This window comes from Triturus cristatus, chromosome 5_1 (genome assembly GCF_964204655.1).
Source record: "Triturus cristatus chromosome 5_1, aTriCri1.1, whole genome shotgun sequence".
Classification (NCBI taxonomy): Eukaryota; Metazoa; Chordata; class Amphibia; order Caudata; family Salamandridae; genus Triturus; species Triturus cristatus.
The window spans coordinates 966,560,682-966,582,594 of NC_140587.1; positions in this window are offsets into that span (position 1 = coordinate 966,560,682).

Below are 21,913 nucleotides of genomic sequence, written 5' to 3' on the forward strand. Positions count from 1 at the left end.
GAGTCCTCTGCACCCACCCCTCATATCTCTGTCCACTGCTGGTAGTCATATGCAGCCACCCCTCATATGTCAGGCCACTGCTAGGAGTCATATGCACCCACCCCTCATATCTCTGTCCACTGCTGGTAGTCATATGCACCCACCCCTCATATTGCAGGCCACTGCTGGTAAAGTCCTCTGCACCCAGCCCTCATATCTCTGTCCACTGCTGGTAGTTATATGCAGCCACCCCTCATATGTCTGGCCACTGTTAGGAGTCATATGCACCCACCCCTCATATGCCTGGACACTGCTAGGAGTCATATGCACCCACTCCTCATATGTCTGACGACTGCTAGGAGTCATATGCACACACCCCTCATATGTGTGGACACTGCTAGGAGTCAAATGCGCCCACCCCTCATATTGCAGGCCACTGCTGGGAGTCATATGCACCCACCCCTCATATGTCTGGACACTGCTAGGAGTCATATGCACCCACCCCTCATATTGCAGGCCACTGCTGGGAGTCCTATGCAGCCACCCCTCATATGTCTGGACACTGCTAGGAGTCATATGCACCCACCCCTCATATGTCTGACCACTGCTAGGAGTCATATGCACCCACCCCTCATATGTGTGGACACTGCTAGGAGTCATATGCACCCACCCTTCATATTGCAGGCCACTGCTGGGAGTCTTATGCACCCACCCCTCATATGTCTGGACACTGCTAGGAGTCATATGCACCCACCCCTCATATTGCAGGCCACTGCTGGGAGTCATATGCAGCCACCCCTCATTTGTCTTGACACTGCTTGGAGTCCTCTGCACCCACCCCTCATATCTCTGTCCACTGCTGGTAGTCATATGCATCCACCCCTCTTATGTCTGGACACTGCTAGGAGTCCTCTGCACCCACCCCTCATATCTCTGTCCACTGCTGGTAGTCATATGCAGCCACCCCTCATATGTCAGGCCACTGCTAGGAGTCATATGCACCCACCCCTCATATCTCTGTCCACTGCTGGTAGTCATATGCACCCACCCCTCATATTGCAGGCCACTGCTGGTAAAGTCCTCTGCACCCAGCCCTCATATCTCTGTCCACTGCTGGTAGTTATATGCAGCCACCCCTCATATGTCTGGCCACTGCTAGGAGTCATATGCACCCACCCCTCATATTGCAGGCCACTGCTGGTTGTCATATGCACCCACCCCTCATATGTCTGGACACTGCTAGGAGTCATATGCACCCACCCCTCATATGTCTGACCACTGCTAGGAGTCATATGCACCCACCCCTCATATGTGTGGACACTGCTAGGAGTCATATGCACCCACCCCTCATATTGCAGGCCACTGCTGGGAGTCATATGCACCCACCCCTCATATGTCTGGAGACTGCTAGGAGTCATATGCACCCACCCCTCATATTGCAGGCCACTGCTGGGAGTCATATGCAGCCACCCCTCATATGTCTGGACACTGCTAGGAGTCATATGTACCCACCCCTCATATGTGTGGACACTGCTTGGAGTCATATGCACCCACCCCTCATATGTGTGGACACTGCTGGGAGTCCTCTGCACCCACCCACACACCAATATGAAGGTAGCATGCTGGGCCAGTCCCCTAAGCCCACATTCCTGGCGTGTGTACTCCTCGTATTAACGGGGTACGTGGGACATGCACCGTACCCACGCATTCATTGCGTGTGTACGGTCTGTATCACTGTTCTAATGGTGCCATAGGGGCACATGTGATATGCACCGTACCCACGCATTCATTGCGTGTGTACGGTCCGTATCTCTGTTCTAATGGTGCCGTAGGGGTACGTGTGGTACGCACCGTACCCACGCATTCATTGCATGTGTACGGTCCATATCTCTGTTCTAATGGTGCCGTAGGGGTACGTGTGGTACGCACCGTAGACATCCACTTCCGTTGCGGTACGCAGGGGTTGCTGGACACACCCCCCCAAGTGACCATACCCTGGTGGTAATGTATGGGTTCCATATTATAGGTTTGGATTTGGGTATGGGGTATGTTACCTGCCCCTCACCCCCACCCTGGCCCCTGGGTGTTGTTCTCACCTTCTGTGGCGTGTGCGTTGGGTCCTGTGCACCTGGTCGTAGGCTAGGAGGACCGGGATGACACGTACGATGAGGTTCATGGCGTGTACGTTGCGTACCGGGGCTCCGTTGCGTAGCGGTTCGCGTCGAACTCTGCTTTTCCGGCTGTGTTTGACTCCTGTAAAAAAACCCGTACGGAGTACGAATCATACTTCCTAGGTTGTAGGGACAGTTTACCTGGTACAACGATTCGTACTGCCTTTTTCCAGGATTGGAATCGGCCCCTAAGTGTTACCTGCTTGGGTAGATGTCCAGTGTGTGTTCGACGTTACAGTTGCTTAATGAAGCACGTGGAATTGTTCCTAGCGCATCTTTATACAGAAATGTCTTATAACTTAAATCATCATATAGAGAAGACCACAACAGTACAAAGAGGTAAGCATCCACCAAACAAGGGTCCTTCCTCCTAACTATATGAAGTAAGTGTTTCTTTGATTGGTGGGGATGTCCTCATGTTCCTCAGCATCAAAAATGTGTCATCAAAATTGGCAGGAAACTAACTGGGGGGGGGGGGCTTTTGGTAAGCTGCCCATCATCCTGGCCAAAGGCAGGAAAACCAATGCATACTACTAAGGTTGATGGGGTGGAGCCATATGGGTGAGCTTCAGGTTATTTTTCACATTTGTACACTCATGGTCATTTAAAGGAAGAACCATGGACTCTGCATTCACCAGGTAAGGACAAGCAAGAAACCAATTGTTACAGTCACTGCACATTGCACTCCAATACATCAATGATGCATTCACCTATGTGGAATTGCCATTGAGGTTTAATTTCATAAAACATTTAGCTTGTGCCCTAATGTAACTATAACTCATGCCCATGCCATGCACAGTTTTCGCATCAATAATTTTACTGTAAATGGTGTAGTGATAGTATCAATAAGGCTATAGAATATGTCATTGGTGACGTAATATGTGATGTAATTAGCTGTGCATGGTGAGGGCGCAAGTCATAGTTACCTTAGGGCATGAGTTTTAGTTACTTGAAATAACTCTAACAGCTGCATTTCAATGGTTTAGAACATGTAAATTTAGAACCTAACTATGACTTCCAGGTACCCTTTGTTTTTTTCAGTGAATTTCTATGATTTTCTTTAATGCAGCATCCAGACTCATGCCGCACATGGCCTTTGTGTCTGAGTGGATCTGTGTGTGGGTGTCTGAGTGGGTGTGTGAAAGGGTGCATAAGTCTCAAAGTGGGTCTGTGAGTGGGTGCGTGAGTGTCTGAGTAGGTCTAATGAGTAGGTGCATGAGTGTGTGTGTTTGAAAGTAGTGTGGGTCTGTGAGTGGGTGTGTGAGTGGTTTTGAGTGTGTGTGTGAGTGACTATTGGTGTGTGAGTGGTTATGTGGGTATGTAAATGGGTGTGTTAGTGTGTGAGTGGGTGTGTGAAAGCTGTGTGGGTCTGTGAGTGGGTCTGTGAGTGGTTTTTGTAGGATCTGTGTATGGGTGTGTGAGTGGTTGTGTGGGTAAGTAAGTGGGTGTGTGTGTATGTGTGAGTGAGTGAGTGTTGGCATGTGACTGGGTGTATTTTTTTTTTATTGGGTTCTGTATCTGCAGATTCAAAACCGAATCCAGATCTGAATCCAAATCTGGGATGATCTACAGATTCCTGTGTGGGTTTAAAAAAAGGCTTTGGACAGTTTGTTGCCCATGAGGGGTCCCTCACAGACCCCTCCATTAGTTCCATGGGGTCAGGGTACCTCCACACTGACCACTTCTATCACTTTAAAATTTTATTTTCATCACTGGGACTGAGTCCCAATGAACAAAAGGGTGGCTGCAAACTTCCTCTCAGGTTGCGGCCAGCCAACTACGGCATTACTGTTGGCGCATAGATTCATGAATTCGAGGAGGATCCACGGAGGATCCCCAGAGGATACGCGTCTCTATATATACACATTTGTTTTAAGCTGACTATCTCTAAAACAACTGAATGGATTTACACCAAATAACAAAAAGCATGATCTGTGGACCAAAAGCTAGCTTTCTACCAAATTTGGTGTCATTCCGTCAAGCAGTATGTAATCGTGAATAAAATTTCGATGTGAATTAACATGTGGATAACCTGTTTTGGGACCCCCTCCTTTTTCTCAGCCCCGCCTAACAAATAATCATGAAACTTTCCAGACAGCAGCTGAAGAAACGGTCACATTTTTAAAATATATTTCATGAAGATTCACCAACCAGCGCTAAGTATATAGGAAACTGAAAATCACTTTTTGATAGAAACTAGGTCATAACTATCACTATCTACTGGCAAGTGCCTCAACCCCTCACCAGCAGTGTGCCAAGAGGCTCATTTGCAGAGTGGTGGAGAAAGAGCGCATGGCCTCTGACCACCTCTCAGCAATCCCACTGTGTGGGGCTTACTGGAGGTAATGTCATTTGAGATGTCATCAGTGATGTCATCAGTGATGTCACTGACCATGTCATGAGTGATGTAATATGTGACGTCATCAGCAGTGCATTGCGGGGACGCGGGTTATAGTTAGCTGAACTAACTATAACAGGGGAATTTCTAGGGTTTTGTTCGAGGGAAATGTCCAGCTAACTATAACGCCCCTTAAACCTATGGTTTTTTCTGTGAATTTCTAAGGTTTTTTAAATGCTAATTCCTAACTATAACGTGCATGAAACCTATGGTTTTTTCAGTGAATTTCAAAGGTTTTTTAAATACTAATTCCTATCTATAACTTATCTGTAAAGCTATGATGTTTAATGATTTTCATAGGATTTCTAAATCTTTATATTTCAGTGTGTCAATTCCTTTAATAATTTTTTTTTTTATAAATTTTACCATTTTTTAAACTTTTTTTTTCTTCAATTAATTCTTTTAAAAATCAAAAAAATTATTTGGTTTTAATGATTTAAAAAAAAAAAGAAATTGTACATTTATTTAAACTATTTTTTATATTTTTTAAAATATTTTTTAAACTATATTTTTAACACTTTGTTATTTTTTAAAAACAATTTTTCTGGGATTCCCGCACCCTATGCGCACCTTTCTCAATCCCTGCGCGGAATATAGTCGCATTTTACAAGTGTAGTGTAGGATCTGCGTACGGTATGCGTTGGGTACGTATTTTTGTGTGCGATTACTATGCGACCGGTATGCAACATCAAGCTTATACGCGACACGTGCGAAGCACGTTACGCGACGCTCACGCGCTTCTGCGTGACGTCATGTGCGTGTTTGACGCGGTGGGTGCGCAAATCCCGCGAATTTTTTTAAATGTCAAAAAACATTTATATATGTATTTCATGTGAATATTAATTGAAGACATAATCTAAACTACTAATAAAACTAATATATTTTTACTTCTAATACTATATTCCTTTTAAATGCAATTTCGCGAATTCGCGCTCGGTGCGTACTGCCTATGCTCACGGTGTGCGGATCCCATGTGACCTGAAAAAAAGAGATATGATTTGTTCATTACACTTCCTATTCTAACTATTGAAAGACCCCACCCATTTCAATCATTCTTCTTTGACCTTCTTTGGAGGAGTATCTCTCTGCAGAGAAGAACTTTTTTTGGCTAAGTATACACTTAGTTAAAACTTTTTTCAAAAACAATGGCTTCAGAGCAGCAGGCATCACCAGCATCTGCTCATTCATCTGAGGATGAATTTTTGGAAGAACCACCACGCCAACCAAGATATACATCTGTGGTTTGAAAATGTTTTAGTTTTCCTGAGGGGCAAACCAAAACCAAAGCCACCTTAGTGACCAGCAAGATCTGCCAGCGAGTGCTCTCCTGTGGGGATCCCAACAAAAAATATTCCTGCGGTTACAGCCAGTATGAGGAAGCATCTGAGGACCCTCCATCCGGTGAGCCTTGCTCGAGAGGAATGCCGAAGAATGCTGGTTCTTCCAGCTCCATCAGATGCATTGCAGCCAAGTACTTCAAGGGTGGATCCATCTGTGCAAAACTTGGACATCCGTCCACAGTTTGCAACCCTAAAAGTGCTCTGCATAAAATGCAACGCTGTACTATGCTATGGAGAGCAGTCGATTGACCTTATCCGTCGAAAGCAAGAGAACCATCATTGCTAGTTTTTTTTTTTTTTTTTGGCCCTGAAGTTCATTGTTTTGTTCCTCCAGTTCTATTTTTTCCTTTTTTTTTTTTAAGAAAAACCCCAACAAATTAAAAATTGTTAAAAAAACAAAGAAAAAAATATAAAAGAAAAAAGAAGAAAAAAAAAGTTCATTTAAGAACTAACTTCCTGGTTTAAAAAAGAGCTATTTGTTTGTTAGTGTGTGAAAGTTTAGATGAATGTATGTGTAGTACGTAATTGACTGAACGACTGCATTAGTAGCGTACGGTGAATGTATAAGTGCAGAACTATGAGGAAGTGCTGCAGCATCACACAGTAACCTCTTGAACTGAAGTGTGCTGTAGTACTTCCGAAGCACAGGGATGCAACATATGTACATAAATATGTTGCAAATCTATGCTTCTCTCTGCACGGCTGCTTAAACTGCAGCCATATGGTGACACAGGCACCCATGCACCATGGTGCAAGGATATCTGAGTCATGTGGTGTTTGTTTTTGTGCAGGAAGACACACCTTCCTGCACAAAACAATCAGAAAACGCATTTTTCTCCTTCAATGTATGCTGAACATTTTAGCATGCATTGAAGGTTAAAAAATGAGGAGAAATGAAAACAAATCTCCTTGTTTTGCTTTGCTACACCAATTGGAGAATGGTGAAGCATTCACACACATGTCGAGATTTATGATTTCTGATAAATCTGGACATGTGTCTTATTCTATGAGTATTCAGTGCAAACACGCACAACAACACTTATAGAATGCCCTTTCAACGCAAATGATGAGGTTGAATTTACATGGAGAAGAAAAGGTACACAGAGTGCCTTTTCCTCTCTTTCTTGAAAGAGTGTCTTGCGCTATAACTATGTTACAAAAAGTGACATATTTCTGTTTGAAAAATTGCTTGCAAATGATAGGAGGTAAACACAGAGTTTTGTCTGAAAAGATGCTCAAATAAGAATGATTGAAATGATTGCGGTCCTTCAATACATACAATGGGAAATATTATGAATCACTCAAATCTGTTTTTTTGCAGGTCACATGATATCCTATGACAGGGAGATTAAAAAACCACATAGGTATAAACAGGGTGTTTCGAAAAACGTATTCAAACTTTGTAGCTTCTTCCAGATCTGCCCATTGTACATATTAATACTTAGTTAACCCCTTCCATGCGGCGCCGATTCCCGCTGAGCGCTGACCGTTTCTTGCGCGGGCGTGGTCACGACGGAACGGTTCCGTCATGAGCACAGCTCAACCGACGCTCATGACGGAACCGTTCCGTCATGAGCGCCGAAGGGGTTAAACTTACCTTCACAGTAATAGAAATAAAAAATGGTACAATTTTTTTTCACATGGTTTTTGTAATGTAAATTGGGGTAAATAGCTTTTTTAGAATTAGGATCTGTGAAAGAAAAGAAAAAATAGTAATAACATGTAATAATACATTTCTAACAACACAGCATAATTTAAACAAAGTAATTTGTTTGTCTTTTTTACTGTTCTCAGAATATATTGAATTTCACTAGAAATAGTGATTTCAATCGTACTCATCACATAACAGCGGGCAAAAAAAAAACAATCAAAAAGATTGTTTAAAAAAACCCAACATGCTATTCTCAGTAAAATACCAGAAAATACAAATCACACATATAAGAAATGCTTATGGCTAACAAAATTTTATAACTTTAACTTATAAAAACTGTAAATTTTGTCGCTTTAAAATATTCACCGAGTCAATGAGCGCGAAAAAGTCCATAATTCAAACTTATACCTTTCCTTGAGGCCAAATGGTATTTTTGCACTCCTTTTTATGTAAATTGTCCAATGGTAATCCTATTAAATTATAATATTAAATTCCTCAGAGAGTGAATTATCTTCCTAAAACTTTGGCTTTAAAAATATTAGGTAGGAATTTGGTAATTGACTAGGCAAACGTTGTTTGAAAACCAACTGGGCATCACTACAAAGTGTCCAGCCTATGTCACATTTTAGATAGGCAGTGTAATGTCCAGATGTTGTGGAAGGACCATCATGGAAAATTATTGCAATTGCTACAAAAGTCCTTCCTGATATTGATAGTTGTGTTGCTACAAATTGCTTTATTAAAGTATCCAATTTTCTTCCATCATCTGTACAACGTTGCATCATTAAAATTATATATTGTCCATATTTTTTTAAAAATAATGTGGATAACATTTCTGATTTACATTGGCTACACTCCATGTTTTGATTTGCACCTTTAACTAATTTATTGAAAGACACTGACTTACAGTCTGGTAATGTTAAATAAAGAAATATTTCAGTGTCGACATTAGTGCCAGATGTATACATGCAATTTTCACAATGATGTTCCCATTTGTAAGAAAGGCCAAAAATATTTTCTATTTCTACACCTTCATTTTCAAAAATGGTAAGCATATACATTAAAAATTTCTGAGCATCTTGTTGGATATTTTGCGTAAATTGTGTAGAACCAGAACACACATCCAAAAGATTACGAACATCTGAAACAGTTTGTATTTTACTTGTATCTGTTGTCAATTTTTCATAAACAGAATTCTGCATAATTTGTTCTTGCAAACCTTCAAGATATAAAACAACATTGACCACTACATTAGCGTAGCAGTTGACAACAGAACTATTTTCAAACTGATAACCAACAATCTCTTCAATAGTGTCCTTTTTCTTTTTACTTGCTATCACATTATCTTGTTCTTTTCCCTTCTCTACACCTTCATTACAGATATTCTCAAACCTTCTTTTTCGACCAACCACACGCTTTTCAAATACAGGATATTGACCTAAATTGGGAGCATATGCCCTTCTTAACCTATTATACTCTTTTACACAGTTTGCATTTGCAGTAACCTTTGTCTCATCAAAATCAATCAAAAACAAACCAGATAATGTTCTGACTCACGACAAAGCAACATATGTCATACCCTCTTTAAATACGGTAGATCCAATGTTCACCAATGCACTGTCTACACTTAATCCTTGAGATTTATGAATAGTCACTGCATATGCCAGAGAAAATGGAAATTGTTTCCTACGGACATATAAATCTTTAACAAGCAAAAAACGAACGTAACAACAACCAATTTCTTTAACCTCTTCAATCTGATCAAATTTAATTTTTTTAAATTCAATTCCTTCTTTTTTCTGATAATTAACAAAATCCACCACTTTACCTTTACCCATTGCTCCATTAACTAAACCTTTTTCTACATCCAAATTACGCCTTAAAATTACCCGACAGTTTACACATGCATATAGTGTCTTTTCTAAACCAGCCGTTTTAGATATTTTTATTTCTAAAGAATCCAGTTTTGTTTTCAACTTTCCCGTCAAAATAATAGTGATTTCTTCAAGCTCTATTTTATCGATGGCTAACATTTTTATAATTTCTTCATTTTCCAGTTTCAATAGTTCTTCGTTGAATATAGAACACTCGCGCAGTGTTGGCATTAAGCAGATCACTGATTTATTTTCTGCAATTTTCATGTATACTTTCTCAGGAACTACATTTTCATTTGGAAACAAATTGGAAAGTAATCGACTCTCCAAAGTTTGTTTGCCATGTTCTGTCAGAAGTCCAATTCTTATATCTTGAAGAATACTTCCATATTCAGCATCATTTGCCTGTCGCATATTTGTTGTCAGTTCTTTGTATTCAAAACATGTCCAAATGTTCACGTTACCAACACTTCCAAGAGACTTTCTGGTATCTTCATGTGCAAGTGTTTTAAATACCGGTTGTCCTTTTACCGGAGTCAGTTGCAGTAGATCTCCAAAAACTATGACGTGTTTTCCTCCAAATAAAACGTCATACTCTGTTTTAAGAATTTGCTGCCTTCTTAAATGCACAAAGGCAAGCATCAAGTTTGAGACCAAGCTTACCTCATCAATAATGAAAAGTTTCTTTTTCTTCAGGATTCTTGAAACTTCACAACAAGCTTCTCCAGATAGCTTGTGGTTTTCCAATTTGTTCTCATGCTCTACTGGTAGCATTAGTAAACAATGTAAAGTAATTCCTTTAATGTTATGTGCTGCCAACCCAGTTGGAGCAATGACAACACAAGACAAATGCGATTCAGTTGTTGTCTGCAGATAACTTGTAATTACTTTAATTAAGAAACTTTTTCCTGTTCCAGCTTGACCACTCACATACATTCGGATAGGTTGAAATGATGTACATGAGCACCCTTTCTTTTCATGAAGTAATCCATGGTCAATCTGCTCTTTCACTTGTTGATATATATGTTTCTGTTCAACATTTAGTTGTTCTTCCAAGTTCCTTAACTGTATTACATCTTCTTGAGCTTGATACATTGCTGTTTCCACCTCATTCATGGCAATTGCTGCTTCATTTTCAACAATTGGTTGTCCTAGTGGATCTTGACTCAGTGCAGCAGAACTTTGACTGTCTTGAGAACTGTCTCTAGCAATCTCAGCTGCAATTGTAGTTTCTTGATCAATTTCATCGTTCAACATTTTCACATAATTTGCAAAAGCACTGCATTGTATGGTATCTTTACAAGCATTAAATGAATCTTCATAGCTCTGAAAATCTTCAAGTAATTCCAGTTCTGAACGCCACGGTTTGAACATTTGCAAAAGGGCTAAATAGTAAAATTCCCTTTTGTCAACAGTGTCGCAACTCAGTTTCCTGTGATTCAGTAAATTTCCTTTCCTTTGTTTCGCCAGACATCCTTCGGAACCAATCACTGCATATTTTCCATCATTGATGTTCTCTGTAGTATTCCGTTTAAAAGTGTAGTTTTGCAGCACTTCATAGAGACACATGTTCTCAAGATGATGACTTCTGTTTGGGTAATATGTGTCCAACATATTTGTTTTCAAAATATTTGTACTTTCTGGTTCTTTTTCTGCTAAATATTCAATTTCTTGAACAGATTTCAGTACCCGATTTCGCATTGCTGCAAGACCTAGACTCACCCAAATGATTCTTTTACTTTTGGAGTTTAGACTTGCAGATGATAACCGATCTGAGCATTCATATGCTCCAATTTCACAATGCGATAACATCTTCAAACTGTAACTGTATAATTTCTTACTTAGAGTCTTCTCGTGAGAAATCTCTTCCCACATTTCTTTCAATTCCGTCTTTTCTTATTTAGTAATGTAGGACGTTACATATCGTGCAACAGCAATGGAATTGTCCGCAACATACTGAATATAAATGTTTGCGTTCCACATGGATAAAATAACTTGATTGTAGTCATTTATGTATTTTGACTCTTCGCTTCTTCTTAAGTTGTAGGTTTTTTTTGGAGACTTTCTTGTGATGGTATGTCGCATAGCTGACATAAAACTGTTCACTCTTCCTTTGGATAATACAGGACGTGAAAATCCAAAACGACATTTGGAATAGAACTTATCCTTTGACTTGTACTTTCGTCGACAGTATTTTCCACACCAATGGCTTTGGAATCGTAAGACTTGTTGTTTTAAGTTTTTATCTTCTCTGCTATTGGGTACGGCACATGTGGCATAATCTTCAATGAAAGACAAAACTGTTTAATCTGAATCTGTTCCAAATTTGGGGGCATCCTTGATCCATAACAACATATGTATGTGAGAAGCACCTCGAGCTTGATACTCCTTTCTCCAAAAGATATCCACAACTTCTCCAAGAGGAGGATTCTTTTTATTGCAGATGAAAGACACCATAGCTTCAAATTTATGATTGAAATATCTGCATACATTAACAGGATCCAAAGAGCACAATTCTCCAGGTGTCTTGTATTCAATATTTTTTATATTGGAATTTGCCTCTCGAAGAAATTCAAGTAAATCATCCCAAGCATACTCAGTACAGCTTAGTGTAACAAACCATGTAGGAGTTCCCAAGTTCAGTTCTCCATGACGACGGTACCAATATTCATTAGTCCCACGCTGATATGCCATCAGATTAATCAACTGAGATTCTAAATGATCATCTCTCTGATGCACTTTATCCATAAAATCCTTTGCAGTTACATTTTGCAGATGCATTCCATTTTTTAAAATGTGATTTACTGCATATGAAAGTCCAGACAAGTCACTTTCAAACAGAAGATGAAACATATAAGGGATACATTGTCGAAATCTTGGATCTTCTGCATATAATCTTGTTGTCTGATATTTAGATGCAGGAATCTGCACAGGACGTTCATCATATCGTCCACCTTTTCCTGTTGGAAACAACTGCGGGAAACAACGAGCTTATAATAATAATAATAATACAGAATTTTATTGAGCGCGAACAGCTACCTCACACGGAGGTGTCCCGGCGCTAGACACAGGCAGAGAATACATAACCGAAATTCAAGTCATTAGCAAGGTTGAGTAAAGAGAGTAAAGCTCTGTTCCCATACACTCATGGGACTCATGGGACTTCCTCCTTTTGTCATTTGGAACAACTCAATCGTATTCCCCATCACCTCTTTGGAATGAAGTGGATGTACACTGTAATGTTCATAGATTTCTTCACATCTGGACATGTCCACTTTTTCAATTTGTCCACTTAATGTTTCAGTATCTTCTGCTAAATCTATTTATTCTTCTCCTGCAAACACATTTCTATAGTACTCATTATTTTTTATCAGATACAATGATGCCTTTTGCACTTTTCTAACATCCACTAACTCTTGCCAGATTTTCTTATTCTTAATAGGAACACCATTAACTAGTGGTTCATTTCTGCATGGTCTACACCAATAGTTTAAATGTTTTTCTTTAAATCTTACGGTAAATACACAACTCTTCCTTTCAATCCTCTTTGTAACTTTGATGGAGGTAATTTACCTGTTTTAGGCTCCATACAAACAATAGCCTGAAACGGGTGCACACATTGAATGAGAATAGACTCATACGTATTTAAATCTATCAGCTCTGGAGGAATAGAAACCAACTCTAGATTATTATGAACAGCTCTAGCAGGCATTTTATTCTCATCTAATTTGTTATAACAATATTTGCAAATACACTGCTCAGATCCCAAATCAAAACAATCCTCTACCAACAAATAAGTTGCATATTCCTTCCACTTATCATTATTTTCTATTTCACTTTTTAAATACAGATTTACACTCCTAGTCTGATTTTTATAGTGACTTCACCGACAACAAAGAAACATTTGGTCTTTCACCTGAAATTACCTTAAACTTTGTGATTTGATCTTCAAAACTTTTTGTAATCACGGGTTCTACATTGAATTCAACATTTTGTTCTACTAATGTGTCAGTTTCTGCACTCTCTTGCTGAGGACCAAAGTAACAAAGCTCAATATCATTACAAACCTTCTTCACATCTGATACTGACCCACGCAAAAGAGCACTGTTCAACTCATTTAACTTTAGTGCTGGACTTTTCTCATAATACAATCTTCTCATTAACTTCCGCATTTGAGTATGATGTACTGCCAACATCCTGAAATGGTAAAAAACACTTTGACAAACTTTCCTAGAAAGACAAGCCAGAGAATGACCTTGCAAACCAGTATTTTTTCTTACTCTGCAAGGGTCTAGTCCTTGCAACACCTTAATCTTTTGTTTAACACTATTTTTACTATATGCTCGTAAAAACTACATAATTTATCAATAGATTCTTGTCGTACACTAAAAATACTACTGCAATCCCAAGTGTACACAGGGTGTTTAGGACGTGTCCCTAGAACTTCATAAGCTATCACTTCTTCTGCATTTCTTTCAACCACTTTCTCTTTGTCAATTGGACAACCATCTCTAACCTCATAACCTCGACCACTGGTGTCAACTGCATGCAATAAATTATTGCTCTGTAAATAACTCTCCTCATTAAAGAAAGGCTCTGAACTGGAACTGTGTTTCCATTCTCCCAAAAAAACATCCCAAACATTTGTTCTATTAATTACTCTTTTCATCCTACTTTTGGCCTTTATTAAATGGATTGGTTTATCTAGTGATCGAATTCTGTTTAATACTAAAATGAATAGTTTCCTTTTTACTTCAAAAGCCTTTTCAACAATGGTTTCAATATGCTTCTTCTTTTTTTAAAATAGAGCTCTCTTTTTATATTTCTTCACATCTTTCAGCAAATTATGTACTACTCTCTTGTAAAATATTTTTTAGCGTATTTCCTTATACTGATTTTGCCTTCTTTTACCATACTTTGTCTCCTTTGACTGTCCATTTGCTTTTTTGCTTTTCCTATTATTTTGATTTTTTTGTCTAGTTGAAGCATTCTCAGAGGTTTCAGCATTCTGTACATTCTGTTTGGTCCTACAGACATTTTTAATAAATTGCTTTGTGATCTTACCAGAAGATTTTTTCTTTTTAGCCACATTATGTTGTTCATTCAATACTTGTGGTTGATTTTTCTTCAAGTAACTCTACTTTCTCTGTTCTTTTCTTTTTCTTCATTTTCTTGCATGATTTCTCTATTTTAATGGTGAAAAACAGTATCTGTAAAAAATAATCACAAATAAATGTATATTAATAACTTCAAAATGTATACTTTTCTATTACTGTACAAACACATTTTATATAAATACTGACTAAGAAATGATAGCCCTGAAGCACAAGTGTGATGATGGTTAAAACACTACATGCATAGTGCATACTACTTTGAAGCAGTTCATGCCCTCAAGCCTGACTCACTGAAAGACTACATGCTTACTGACTGAATGATTAAAGTACTATAAGGAGAGACACTGGGTGAGTGACAGGGTGTTTGCTAGAAGTGTATGAATACTGACTGGGATATTGATGGTGTGAAAGACAAGTGTGTAGGTGATTAGAGACCTACATGCATAGTGGATATGTGTTTGAATCAATCCATGTGTTAATGCCTGTCTCAGTCCAATAGTACTTGGATACTGACTGAATGTTTTGAGTATTGCAAGGAGAGTGCCTGGATGAATTTATAAGTATTTGGTTTTTGGCGCAGTAAATACATTAATACATAGTGCTGAATGAGTCACTGGAGAAGTATAAGGAGAGTGACAGGGTGTTTGCGGGAACTGTATGAATACTGACTGCAGTATTGAAGGTGTGAAAGATAAGTGTGTAGGTAGATAGAGACCTGCATGCATAGTGGATATACGTTTGAAACAGTGCATGGAGTACCACCTGGATCACTGCAAAACTACCTGACTACAGACTGAATCATTAGAGTACTACAAAGAGAGTAACTGGGTGAATCTTTTTACGTTTTTGGGTTTTGGCACAGTGAATAGATTAGTACTTAGTGCCAAATGAGTCAGTGGAGGTGTGCAATTGAAGTGACAGAGTGTTTACGGGAGTTTATAGATACTGACTAGTTAATTGAAGAAGTGAAAGACAAGTGTGTAGGTGACTAGAGGCCTGCATGCATACTAGACAGACGTTTGAATCAATCCATGTGCTAAGGCCTGCCTCACTCCATTAGTACTTAGGTACAGACTGAATGATTAGACTATTGCAGGAAGAGTGCCCTGGGTGAATTTATAAGTGTTTCAGTTTTGGCACAGTGAATGCAATACTACATGGTGCTGAATAGGTCACTGGAAGAGTGCAAGGGGAGTGACAGGGTGTTTGCTGGAAGTACATGGACACTGACTGGGTAATTCAAGCTGTTAAAGACAAGTGTATAGTAGGTTAGAAGCCTGCATGCATACTGGATAGATATTTGAAGCAGTCCATGTGGTAATGCATGGTTCACTGCATGAGTACCTGGGTACTGGCTGAATTATTAGACCACTGCTTGGAGAGTGCCTGGGTAAAACTTTTACGTTTTTCGGTTTTCGCGCAGTGAATAGATTAGTACATGGTACTGGATCAGTCACTGGAGGAGTGCAAGATGAGTGACAGGGTGTTTATTGAAGTATATAGATACTGACTAGTTAATTGAAGAAGTGAAAGACAAGTGTGTAGGTGACTAGAGGCCTGCATGCATAGTGGATAGATGTTTAAACAGTCCATGAGCTAAGACCTCAGACACTGCATGATTACCTGGGTACTGACTGAATCATTACACTACTGCAAGGAGAGTGCCTGGGTTAATCTTTTTAAGTTTTTGTGTTTTGGTGCAGTGAATAGATTACTACATAGTGCCAGATGAGTCAGTAGAGGTGTGCAAGTGGACTGAAAGAGTGTTTACTGGAGTTTATAGATACTGACTAGTTAATTGAAGAAGTGAAAGACAAGTGTGTAGGTGACTAGAGGCCTGCATGCATACTGGACAGACGTTTGAATCATTCCATGTGCTAAGGCCTGCCTCACTCCATTAGTACTTAGGTACTGACTGAATGATTAGACTATTGCAAGAAGAGTGCCTGGGTGAATTTATAAGTGTTTCAGTTTTGGCGCAGTGAATGCATTACTACATGGTGCTGAATAAGTCACTGGAAGAGTGCAAGGAGAGTGACAGGGTGTTTGCTGGAAGTATATGGATACTGACTGGGGAATTCAAGCTGTTAAAGACAAGTGTATAGTAGGTTAGAAGCCTGCATGCATACTGGATAGACCTTTGAAGCAGTCCATGTGATAATGCATGGTTCACTGCATGAGTACCTGCGTACTGACTGAATCATTAAACTACTGTTAGGAGACTGCCAGGGTGAAACTTTTAAGTTTTTCGGTTTTCGCACAGTGAATAGATTAGTACATGGTACTGGATCAGTCACTGGAGGAGTGCAAGATGAGTGACAGGGTGTTTATTGAAGTATATAGATACTGACTAGTTAATTGAAGAAGTGAAAGACAAGTGTGTGGGTGACTAGAGGCCTGCATGCATAGTGGATAGATGTTTAAACAGTCCATGAGCTAAGACCTCAGACACTGCATGATTACCTTGGTACTGACTGAATCATTACACTACTGCAAGGAGAGTGCCTGGGTTAATCTTTTTAAGTTTTTGTGTTTTGGTGCAGTGAATAGATTACTACATAGTGCCAGATGAGTCAGTAGAGGTGTGCAAGTGGACTGAAAGAGTGTTTACTGGAGTTTATAGATACTGACTAGTTAATTGAAGAAGTGAAAGACAAGTGTGTAGGTGACTAGAGGCCTGCATGCATACTGGACATACGTTTGAAGCACTCAATCGGCTAAGGCGTGGGTCACTTCATGAGTACCTGGGTACTGACTGAATCATTAGAGTACTGCAAGGAGAGTGCCTGGATGAATCTTTTAAGTTTTGGGGTTTTGGCGCAGTGAATAGATTAGTACATGGTGCTGAATGAGTCACTGGAGGTGTGCAAGGGGAGTGACAGGGTGTTTATTGGAGTATATAGATACTGACTGGGCAAATGAAGGTGTGAAAGACAATTGTGTAGGTGGTTAGAGGCCTGCATGCATAGTGGATAGACATTTGAAGTAGTCCATGTGCTAAGGCCGGGTTCACTACATAAGTACCTGGGTACTGACTGAATCATTAGAGAACTACAAGGAGAGTGCCTCAGTGAATTTATAAGTGTTTGGCTTTTGGCGCAGTAAATGGATTAGTACATAGTGCTGAATGGGTCACTGGAGAAGTGTAAGGGGAGTGACAGGGTGTTCGTGGGAACTGTATAACTACTGACTGGGATTTTGAAGGTGTGAAAGACAAGTGTGTAGGTGGTTAGAGGCCTGCATTCATACTGGACAGACATTTGAAGCAGTCCATGATCTAAGGCCTGGGTCACTGCATGAGTACCTGAGTACTGACTGAATCATTAGAGTACTGCAAGGAGAGTGCCTGGATGAATCTTTTAAGTTTTTGGGATTAGGCGCAGTGAATAGATTAGTACATGGTGCTGGATGAATCACTGGAGGCGTGCAAGGGGAGTGACAGGGTGTTTATTGGAGTATATAGATACTGACTGGGCAATTGAAGGTGTGAAAGACAATTGTGTAGGTGATTAGAGGCAAGCATGCATAGTGGATAGACATTTGAAGTAGTCCATGTGCTAAGTCCGGGTTCACTACATAAGTACCTGGGTACTGACTGAATCATTACACTACTACAAGGAGAGTGCCTCGCTGAATTTATAAGTGGTTGGGTTTTGGTGCAGTCAATGGATTAGTACATGGTGCTGAATGGGTCACTAGAGGAGTGAGTGCAAGGGGAGTGACAGGATGTTTGCTGGAAGTGTATGGATACTGACTGGGGAATTGCAGGTATGAAAGACAAGTGTGTAAATGGTTAGAGGACTGCCTGCATAGTGGATAGGGGTTTGAAGCAGCCCATGTGCTAAGCCCAGGTCACTGAATGAGTACTTGGGTACTGACTGAATAATTAGAGTACTGCAAGGACAGTGCCTGGATGAATTTATGAGTGGTTGGGTTTTCGCACAGTGAATGGATTAGTACATGGTGCTGAATGGATCAGTAGAGTAGTGCATGGGCAGTGACAGGGTGTTTCCTGGAAGTGTATGGATATTGACTGGGGAATTGAAGGTGTGAAAGACAAGTGTGTAGATGGTTAAAGGACTGCATACATAGTGTATAGGCGTTGGAATTAATCCATGTGCTAAGGCCTGCCTCACTCCATTACTACATGGATATTAACTGAATGTTTACAGTATTGCAAGGAGAGTTCCTGGGTGACTACATAAGCAATGACTGGCTTCTAATTCTACCAAAACTTGAGAACAGGAAAGGATTTTAAGCAGTTATGTGTATGCGAAGATATGAAGTACCCAAATGCTTCTCTCACAATGGTTCCCAAATGCACACAGACTCACAGTGTGATTCTAGACAAGCAACACTATCCCTTGGACTTTACCAAAACTCATTCAGTACTCTGGAAGGAGTAAGGGGACTGCACACAATGTACATATTTCAGTACTGCACTTTAGTGTCAAAGCCTGACTCATTTTATCAATAATTAAACAATGACTGGCTTCTAATGCTACTAAAACGTGACAACATGACAGGTTTTAAAACAGTTATCTGTCAGCAAATACATGATGTTACCAAATGCTTCTCTCACAATGGTTACCCAAATGCACACAGACTCACAGTGTAATTCTAGACAAGTAACACTATCCCTAGGAGTTTACCAAAACTCATGCACTACTGTGGAAGGGGTAAGGGGACTGCACACAATCTACATATTTCAGAACTGCACTTTAGTGTCAAAGCCTGACTTATTTTATGAATGCATAACCAATGACTGGCTTCTAATACTACTTAAACTTCACAACATGACAGGTTTTAAAACAGTTATCTGTCAGCAAATACATGATGTTACCAAATGCTTCTCTCACAATGGTTACCCAAATGCACATAGACTCACATTGTGATTCTAGACAAGCAACACTATCCCTTGGACTTTACCAAAACAAATTCACTACTCTGGAAGGAGTAAGGGGACTGCACACAATCTACATATTTCAGTTTTGCACTTTTAGTCAAACCTGACTCATTTTATCAATGCATAAGCAATGACTGGCTTCTACTGCTACTAAAACTTGACAACATGACAGGTTTTAAAACAGTTATCTGTCAGCAAATACATGATGTTACCAAATGCTTCTCTCACAAGGGTTACCCAAATGCACACAGACTCACTGTGTGATTCTAGACAAGCAACACTATCCCTAGGAGTTTACCAAAACACATTCACTACTGTGGAAGGGGTAAGGGGACTGCACACAATCTACATATTTCAGTACTGCACTTTATTGGCAACGCCTGACTCATTTTATCAATGCATAAGCAAAGACTGGCTTCTAATGCTACAAAAACTTGAAAACATGACAGGTTTTAAAACAGTTATCTGTCAGCAAATACACAATATTACCAAATGCTTCTCTCACAATGCTTACCCAAATGCACACAGACTCACAGTGTGATTCTAGACAAGCAACACTATCCCTTGGACTTTACCAAAACTCATTCACTACTCTGGAAGGAGTAAGGGGACTGCACACAATCTACATATTTCAGTACTGCACTTTAGTGTCAAAGCCTGACTCATTTTATGAATGCATAACCAATGACTGGCTTCTAATGCTACTAAAACTTGACAACATGACAGGTTTTAAAACAGTTATCTGTCAGCAAATACATGATGTTACCAAATGCTTCTCTCACAATGGTTACCCAAATGCACACAGAATCACAGTGTGATTCTATACAAGCAACACTATCCCTAGGAGTTTACCAAAACTCATTCACTACTGTGGAAGAGGTAAGGGGACTGCACACAATCTACATATTTCAGTACTGCACTTTAGCGTCAAAGTCTGACTTATTTTATGAATGCATAAGAAATGACTGGCTTCTAATGCTACTAAAACTTCACAACATGACAGGTTTTAAAACAGTTATCTGTCAGCAAATACACAATATAACCAAATGCTTTTCTCACAATGGTTGGCCAAATGCACACAGACTCACAGTGTGATTGTTGACAACCAACTATCCCTTCTACAAATTACATTCACTAGTCTACAAGATGTAAGGTGACTGTACACATTGCAGAAACTTTTCTACTACACAATAGTACCAAAATGTTTCTCTCAAAATGACTCTTAAATGCACACAGACTCACTGTGTGATTCTAGACAAACAACACTATCCCTTGCACTGTACCAAAACACATTTCTTAATCTAGAAGAAGTACTACATTTTAGTGTAGAAACATGACTCATTTTGCAAATACATAAACAATGACTGGTTTCTAATTCTACCAAAACATAAAAACAGCACACTTATCTGTCTGCAAACACATGAAAAACACAAATGCTTATCGAAGAATGGTTTCTACATGCACACACACTGTCAATAACATTGTAGACAAAAAAAAGTACTCCCTGCACTTTAGCAGGAGAAATACATTAGTCTGATTAAAATGAAAATAGACCACATACACCCCTCACAATTAAATAACTCACCTTTCAAGTTGTTTTGTAGATTAAGAAGTGTGTCAGTCACACACCAGATTTTCTTATACAGAATCTCTGCACTGTGCACCTGTCAGCAAAACCAAAGAATGGCAAAGTTTCCCTCTCATTTTGCACACATATACATGTAAACATCAAATCACATTCCTTCTCAAATTAATTCAAAAGCTAACACACATTTCTATTGGTTAAACATTTCAACCCTTTCCAAATGACATAAATTTGAACCCTACCCCCAATCTGCCTTCTGCCTGTTACCATAGAAACAGGTCATGGAACACTGTACTGAGCACACAGGTCACAAGTTCAGCACACAATGTTGCTAATCAAAACAGCAAGTGTGCTTGACTTTTCAACATATCAGCTTATCATATATCATGTTTCTTTCAATCAGTTTTTGTTAAACAATAAGAATCATGCATTTAAAAAAACAGAAACATGCACCCTAGTTTTCAGTGTAGAAGGTTGTCAAACAACCAATGATTTCTTGTCTTTTTTCAAAACTGCATCTTAGCCACCATTTTAGAAAAATCTTACTTTTCAAACTGCCATTTCATTTACAGAGACCATCTGAGTGCATCCAGACCTCCCTTCAAGATGCTTAGAGTGTGGATTGTGGGACACAGCTATATTTTCTAGAGCCAAAGGTATGCAGAAAACAAAGGCATTCACAAAGACATAGGTTTGCCAAATGTAGACATTAAATGGATTGGACAGAGAGGGTTAAAGTGGCACCAATTGATGCCATTGGTAAAAACCTTTATGCATATCCAACACCCTGACCTCATAATAGTGCACTGTGGTGGCAATGAACTAGGCACTTTGACTGGGATAGGTCTGGAAATACTTATGAAGGACACCTTTGCAGAATTGATTTAACTTTTTC